Source organism: Sus scrofa, unplaced genomic scaffold (assembly GCF_000003025.6).
Source record: "Sus scrofa isolate TJ Tabasco breed Duroc unplaced genomic scaffold, Sscrofa11.1 Contig2508, whole genome shotgun sequence".
In the NCBI taxonomy this organism is placed as follows: domain Eukaryota; kingdom Metazoa; phylum Chordata; class Mammalia; order Artiodactyla; family Suidae; genus Sus; species Sus scrofa.
In genome coordinates this window covers 2,081-9,516 of record NW_018085112.1, presented here as the reverse complement: position 1 = coordinate 9,516, position 7,436 = coordinate 2,081, and positions in this window count along the sequence as shown.

Below are 7,436 nucleotides of genomic sequence, written 5' to 3'. Positions count from 1 at the left end.
CAAAGATCTGTAACTCCAACTATGTCTTGGGGAAGTGGAGAAATAATGAGGCAAGTTTAGTATGTCTTCTAGGGTCATACCTGTCATGATGACTGGTGGTTAATGGTTTTCTCTCTGAGAAGGTAAATACTTTCCACACTTGCAGATTCTCTCCCTATTGAGCTCCATGAAAGCATTCATTGCACCCTTGTGTGAGATGTGTTGTGCTGATTCCCTTGCAGGGGATGGAAGGGGAGGGTGGGAATCCTTCCTGAAAAGAGTGTGAAGGTGGCATTTCCCAGCTCAGCCTGGGTGTCTGTAGGCGAGAACATCAATGGCAGAAAGCACTAGGCTCTTCCTGGTGAAAGGAGAGGTACAAACAGGAGCAGTGACAGTGCCTGGCTTTTGCTTCCTGAAGCATCAGGTCACAGGCCTCTAGAGACCCTCCCTCAGGAAGTGTCCCAGGTGCCAAGTGTCCTAGGTGAGTGTCACAGTTGTTTGTGTGGGCTCCCTCCCTGTGTTCATTTCATAGATTCTGGGTAGAGTGTAGCACATTCCAAAGAATAAGCAGAGGGTTGGACTAGGAGAGACGGACTCGTGTGGTTGGACAGTGAATCTCAAACATTTCAAGATCCCACTCAGAAAGTGACCTTTCAGGGAACAGAATGCATGGGTGGGCTTTAGTGTCATGTAATGTGAGAACATTCAATGCATTTAGCATCATCTGGTGACTTGTGAAGGCAACAGCTTCTTCAGGTGACCCCAGTGATGGCCCTACCTTCCAAAGAACAAAGAGAGCCACCGGCTTCCCCTGCTCTTATGGGAATGGCAGGCCCTTTAATTAAAAAAGCTGGGACCATGGCTCTTCCTCTAGGGCTATGGAATCAAGGAGATCCCATGGCAGGTGACCTAGGATGAGGTAGAGGAGATTTTATGACCATGGCCTCACAGGGGTGGAGAAAATGGTAGAGGCTTTTGAGGCCACACGCGAGTAGGCTCAGAGGGACATCACATCTGAGAAAACATGTTTAGCAAACTTATGGACCTCGCGCTCTATAAATATTTATCCCATGATTTGCCGTCATTGTGTACGTAACTAAGCTCTATTGTATTAGACGAGTAGTGACTGGTTCGTGGCGGTCAGGAGTCTTCATATCAGCACACACACCTGAAATGGAAGTGGTATGTCTTTGGGGAAAAGGTCAAACTAATAAAGGCATTATTTCTCATTTTCCGATTTTTGTTTTTGAGCTAACGGAAGATTTGACGATCAAACTACTATGCTGACTATGATGCTGATTTAAACGTGGCTCTGATGATTTTGATAAAACAAAGTGAAACACCTGTTTTGACAGATTGCTGCAGTAGCATCCAGGACTGTCAGTGGAAGTGGGGAATGACATGACACCACCTTTTGGACACCCAGCTGGCAAGAGGTCAAAGAGGAAGGGACAGTCAGCCCACTGTATACAATGACAAGCGAGACCTAACGCTCAAGTTGGTTCAACACAAACCAGTGAGAAGGAATCTATGGTCATAGGGAGTCTTGGGCCCAGGCTAAAGGGTGGAGCTTTGGGAAACAGATCTCTCAAATGCAACACAATGGAAAGAGTTTTTGTTCAGGAGTTAGAAGAGGGAGTATGTTGGGGATGTTAGTTTTCCCACTTTGGAGTTCCGTCATGGCTCAGCGGAAACAAATCTGGCTAGCCTCCATGAGGACACAGGTTCGATCTCTGGCCTCGCTCAGTGGGTTAAGGATCTGTTGTTGCCCCAAACTGCACTCTGGGTCACAGATGCGTTTTGGATCCTGTATTGCTGTGCCTGGGAATTTCCATATGCCGCCATTGCGCTTGCAGAAAACAAACAAGCAAAGAAACAAAACACCCACACACAGCATAGTCAAAGTAGTTGGTATAAAATAGGGAACAAAGTTGCATGGCTAGCTCTGCCTGACCTCAGGAATTAGTTTATAGTCATCATGGTCAAATCAGGATGGAACTGTTGCAATGATACTTCAAGGGATCAAGGGACCAGAATAAGGAGTCCAAAAATAAACCTTTGCCTACAACAAGACTGATGTTGTTGACCAATGCAGAGAGGTAACCCCGTGGAGAAAACATATTCTTTTCAACTGATTGGTGAAGGATGATCTACTTCAGCTTTTTGACTAATAGATGTCTATATGCATGTGAGAAGTCGTTACATTACTGGGCTGAATCCATACCTCATACCTTGTACAATAAGGAACTCAGGATAGATCATAGACCTAAATGTAAACCAGGACTTCCCCTCATGGCTCAGTGGTTAACGAATCTGACTAGGAACCATGAGGTTGGAGTTTGATCCCTGGCCTTGCTCAGTGGGGTGGGGATCCAGCATTGCCGTGCACTGTGGTGTAGGTCACAGATGTGGCTCAGATCCCAAGTTGCTGTGGCTCTGGTATAGGCCAGAGGCTACAGCTCCGATTGGACCCCTAGCCTGGGAACCTCCATATTCCCCAGTTGCGACCCCAAAAAGACCAAAAAAAAAAAAAACCGGAAAAATTAAATGGAACCCGAAAACTTGTAGGAGAAGACCTAGAGGGAAATACTTGTGACTTTAGGTTAGAAAGAGGTTTCTTAGATGAGGCCAAAGATATAACCACTTGAAAAATACATTGATTTATAAATATTCATAAAAATTTAGAAACCATATTGGTCTTGAAGACACTGGTAATACATGAAAGGTCAAGCTGCAAATAGTGGGAAATATTTGTAAATCACAAACCCGACTGAGGACCTAAATGCACACTCTCTCATAACTCTTAAAACTGATATTGAAAGGACCACAAAATCCACTTCAGTGGGGTGAAAGATTTCTGTAGGGATTTAGGACCCAGGCAGTTGAGTCATCCACCTTTATTCCTCTTTTGCAAATTGCTTTGATAAATGGAGCACATTGGAATTTCCATATAAATTTGAGAATTAGCGTGTGAATGTCTTCCCAGATACCTACTAGAAGTTTGCTTGGGATTCAGTAGTTGTGTCCACCACAGTGAGACTTGACATTGAGCCCTATTGAGTTTCTCATCTACAGCACCTTTTCCATTGATTTAGTCGCCATTTCTCTCATTCTTTAATTTGTGAAAGTAATGGTCTGTGGTGTTCATCATACTGTTCTCACACATATTTTTTCTCGGAAGGACATGCAATCAAAGAATTGGTCAAAGACTTGTAGAAACTCTTCCAGAACAAGATACGTAATTGGGCCACAAGAACATAAGTGTCAGTGGTCAGAGAAACAAATTAAAACTACAGCGAGTTCCAATTATATATTCATTACCGTGGTGAAATTGAAAGAGATTGAAAATATCTTATGTGGTAAAGGTGTAAAGCCACCAGATGTTTCTTACACTTGGGGAATGAGTAGTCATTCAGGCACTTTGAAAAGCTGAATGACAGTTCAGCACACACCCATCATGTGAGCAGCCTTTCCATTCCTAGGTGTTTACAGAGTATGTCCCCATAACAACCCGCACTTGAGTAGCCATGATGAGTTTCTTCAAAAGGACTGAACCCTGGAAACTACAGGGACATCCATTAGTTGGTGAATGTATGAACTGACACAAAGTATAGAAACAAAGGAATAGTGCTTAGCAAGAAAAAGGCAGGCACTGCGGTTGCTTGTAAGATGATGGAGATACTCTGAATCAAGCGGGGTGGAGGAATGCAGACAGGAAAGAGGCCATGCATAGTTTGATTTATATAAGAGTGTTAAAACTGCAAACTCATCTCTAATGGCAGTGGTTGCCTGGGGCTGAGGGTTGAGGGAGTGAAGGAAAGCAAAGGGGTCCAAAGGTTGTGAGGACATGGACACACCGTGTATCAGATGGTAGCTGTAGTTTTCATAGTGTAACCATCTATCAAAGTGCACTTGATTGTATACTCTAAAGTGATGTAGTGTGTTGTGTCTGAATTATTCCTCAAAAGAATTCATGTAAGAGTGTACTGCATTCCTCCAGACCAGCAGTGAATATGTAGCAAATGAAATTCAATAGAACACACTTGTGAGTCCCATCCCTAATTATTAAATGTTTAAGCACATATGCACTGAAGACTCCTGAAAACCCTTGCTGAGGACATGAAAGAGCCAAATAGGAGGTCCCACCATGGCCCAGTGGGTGAAGACTCTGACTGTAGCGGCCAGGTTGCTGTGGAGCTTCAGGATCAATGCCAGCCTGGCTGCAGTGGGTTAAAGGATCTGGCACTGGCACAGCTGCACCTTGAAGTCAATCCCTGGCCCACAAATGTCCCTAGGCATGGGTGTGGCCGTTAAATTTAAAAAGACCTAAATAGGAGTTCCCATTGTGGCCCAGAGGTTAAGGACTCCAACTAGGAACCATGAGGTTGTGGGTTCGGTCCCTACCCTTGCTCAGTGGGTTAACGATCTGGCGTTGCTGTGAGCTGTGCTGTAGGTTGCAGACGCGGCTCGGAACCCGCATTGCTGTGACTCTGGCATAGGCTGGTGGCTACAGCTCCGGTTAGACCCCTAGCATGGGAACCTCCATATGCCCCGGAAGCCGCCCAAGAAATAGCAAAAAGACAACAACAACAAAAAAAATAAAATAAAATAAATAAATAGACCTAAATAAATATATATAATATACATATCATATGCATAGGTTTAAACTCCTAATACTGTTTGAATGTGAAATCAACATTATTTGAAATCATATTGCCCCAGGCATTCTGGGGATGATTTGCAAACTACTTATAAAACGTATGTGGAAACCACCCTCCCTAGATTGGCCCAGACGACTGTGGAGAGGCATTAAGTTAGAGGCCTTACTCTAGGAGATTTCCAAGCTCATGTTGAAACCATAGCCACGAGGCGTTCCTGTTGTGTCTCCGCGGGTTAAGAACTCGACATTTTCTCTGGGAGGATGCAGGTTTGATCCCTGACCTAGCTCAGTGGGTTGAGGATCCAGCCTTTCCATAAGCTGCAGCATAGGCTGCAGATGGGGCTCAGATCGAGGGTTGCCCTGGCTGTGGGGTAGGCCTGCAGCAGCCCGTTCGACCCCTAGCCTAGAAACTTCCCTGTGCCGCAGGTGTGCCCCTAAAAACCATAGTAATGTAGACACTGTGGTATTGGTCCAAGTTAAAGACAACACAACGATAACCGTGTGATAAGATTGGAGAATAGAAAATTGACCCGCACCCATGTGCAATTCTTTGATTCAGCTGAGCTATGTAACATATGCAATCTTTAAGCTTCTCATACTTTACCATTTTGAAAGTGACAAGGCAGTCCATAGACCAGCAGTCTATTTTATTTGCTGTGCATATATCCGACAAGGAATTTCTCCAAATAATACGGGGAACTTTTACACATCACGCAAGAAGTTATAGACGCCATAAATTCTTAATTAGCGGAAGATTTGAAGAGTCACTTTAGAGCAAAAGATATCTAAAGTGGACCATCAGCTCTTGAAAACCCAAATGGGAAAGCACTGCAGATCTCAGAATGGCTAAAATGAAGGTTTGTCGGAAATGGGGCACCTGGAACTGGCCTGTCTTGGGGGGACAGCGTAGGAATGGAACATGACCCAACTGCACTGCAAATGGTGTCCGTTTTACCCTATCACCAAGCACTTCTCTTCTCAGTGCATCTGCCTCGGAGACACAGTGCCTATCTCCAGACGATCATTTGTTCAGCAATAGCCATACCTCCTTTATGCATAATCATTCAAATATATGTCTTTGTCATCAGAAAAATAGATAATCAAATTGTGCTATACTCCTAAAACAGATATCTCCTAGCATAAGTATACAACCAAATGACTGATGCAACCAATTGCGATGGAGCCTCAAAACCAGACACTGGTTGAAAGAACACAGAGAAAGGGACCCTCCTGCATCTTTACAATTCAGTGACACGCAAGAATAAACAAAACTCATCTGTGGGGAGAGGATTCCGGCCCTGTTTGTCTGTGGAAGATGGGAATTGACTGGTAAGTAGCACGGGAGAAGTTCGGGAATGGTGGAGGTGTAGTCTCTTGATCTGGGTGGTGATTCCACAATGGATACAGCATGTTGAGTGTACTGAGCTGTGCTCATAAGTTGTGTGTGTTTTTGTTCTAGTAACTTATATGTCAGTATAGAAGGGATGGCATTAAGAAAGGGGGTGACAAAGACAAAAAGAGTGACAGATGGCAGCAAATGGGTAACAGATATTCACCGTGTAAATAATAAGGATGCGTTGAGAAGAAAACCAAAGTGACTGAGCAGAGCAACACTACAGAGTATACTTAAGAGAAAAGATAAGGAAATTTAAAGTTCAACTCATATTAAATGACAGACGCCCTGTTGGGAAAATCACCCCGGAACGACCATCACAGACCTCATCTCCATTAAAAAGTACTGTCATTCTGTTGACTATAATGGGAGAAGGTGGGTTTTAATGCCAAGAGAAATGGTTTCTAATGCACAATGCTTTCCTCACCAAATGTGTGGTCTGGGAAATTTTTATAACCGCTGAGATTTCTTCATAAGGAAAATAACTTATGATTATTCAGATAGTTCATAGGATTAGATACGATCCCTTTAACTATACTAGGTGCTGGGAACATACCTGACTTTGTCCCTCCTTTGTCCACTGTGTAGTTATGGACAGAATACAGTTGGCGGGGACAGATAAGATGTTCCAAATAAATATTCCCCACTCGCCATTTCTAGAAAGAAGTCATGTTCATAATTGAAGGAATAGGAGAGGAACAAGAGTCTTTTGAACAGCCATCCCCAAACCTTGACCTTGGCTAGTTTGCATCTAAAAGCAGCCTTGGCAACATCTGGCCAGGACCAGCCCTGCAGTGTTCCCTGTCTGGAATGGAATGAGGAGGTACAGTAGAGCTAGAACAGCCTTGACCCACAGGTTTGATCCCTGGCCTGGGATCTCCGAAGTTTGGGTTGTTAGGATTATCCAAAAGCCAACAGGCTGCCCCAGTGAAGAGAGGACTCTGACATAACACAGAGATGCAGCAAAAAGAGCACTGAATCGGGACAGAATACTTCTACTAATTATTCCTTCCCTTAGCATTATACTCAGCTTTTGTCCTACACGTTTATGTCACAGATCACATTGGGAAGCCCAAGGAAGAACTTCATGACAGTCTAAACGTTTGATGTCTTTCACTGGTGGAAGAGATTTAGAATGTGTTAACATTTCCAGAGAAGGTGGGGGGACTTCGTGAGAGCCCTTAAGACAATAGACATGTTGGGAAACTACTTGTGTCTTGATTTTGGGTAAACAGAGGAGAGTGAAGATGAGAGCTCTGCGCAGATGTGTTTTGGAGGAGGAAGCTAGCGCAGTGGTATTAGCACAAGTGCAGACACCTATGAAGTGTGGCTGCTGAGGGGGTGTCCCATGGCTGGCGACCTTCCCAAGCACCAGGCAGCCTTGTGTATCAGCATGGCCTAGCC